Genomic DNA, 1,207 nt, shown 5'->3' with positions numbered 1-1,207 from the left:
TGAACGTTGATGCAAGATTTTGCGCTCGCATGGTCCTGGATCTGCGTTCGCCGGATCGGATTTTATGGTTTCTTTCAGATTGTCTGTAATGTTCAGATTTCATTTGTTCACACGAACTTCCACACTTAGCTTCCATTTTGAGGAATTTCGAATCCAAGTGTTTTGTCACGTTGTCATCCATGTTTGAATGTGTATTATTGTTTGCAGCCGAGGAACGTGGACGCTGCCACCAGCTGTTCGTTACACACAACTGAGTACCCGGGCACACCTGGAGCAGTCACCGCTGTAGCACTTCAGGGTTGCTTCGAGCACTCGAGGTGACATACTACGAAGTGTTTCATGATCGCCAGCATGATCCTTCAACAGTTCTTTAGGTATCAGGCTGCACCGTGCTTTCACATCCTGACTCAGCACCTCCATTTTGATGTGTACGTGCAGTGCCAGGAACATCTCTGGGTTAAAATCGAATCTGTAACATTGTCGGAACTGTCCCGAGCCAAAATGTGGGTGGGTCAGCCAGTCTTTACCTTCCACATTGGGTTCAACACATTCAGAGCTTTGTCTAGTATAACCGCACACTTGGAACTCCCCATCGGTAGTTGCATAACTTTTATGCAACACTCTGCAGGCGCGAGCTGATTTCCAATGTCTTGTCCCACATTTCACATCTTTTCGCCCTTCCCTTTCAACCAGCTACAAAGTCCAGCATAGAGCTTGTTCTGGAATGATGCACTGATTATGAGACATTGTCGGTTTACATACTCGCTGGCGATGCCGATTGTTGTTGATGCAAACGTTGCATGGACGTAGGTACATCAACTGCACGTCCCCCTACTGGGATAGCCCTGGCTTCTTCCTGCTTGCTATTGTCGTCGAGTTGTATCGGCCATCCATTGCAATGTTTATTTCACATGGCTTTGTACCCTCTTCTGATTACCAACGGCCTTCACTTCAACTCACCTTTCGTTTCAGCTATATCATTAGTGTTAAGTTCAGTTACAGCCTTAGCCACAGTGTTGGAAGTCCTTTGGATACTGCTCCTGCATGGGGTGGGAATGTTCATGTTAGCTGCATAAGCAGCCTCGCTCTCTTATTTCCAATGGGTGTGTCTTATAGACCCAAAGGCAAGTCCGACGTTAGGGTACTGTTGGGTTTTGGTCCAGGTTTCCACCCGTCACTTCCTTGTTACAATTTCATCTCGGGTGCT

The sequence above is a fragment of the Haliotis rubra genome, unplaced genomic scaffold, assembly GCF_003918875.1.
Source record: "Haliotis rubra isolate DU_JTF1 unplaced genomic scaffold, ASM391887v1 Scf2248, whole genome shotgun sequence".
In the NCBI taxonomy this organism is placed as follows: domain Eukaryota; kingdom Metazoa; phylum Mollusca; class Gastropoda; order Lepetellida; family Haliotidae; genus Haliotis; species Haliotis rubra.
The sequence above is the reverse complement of the archived record's forward strand: the minus strand, read 5'-3'. Positions refer to the sequence as shown.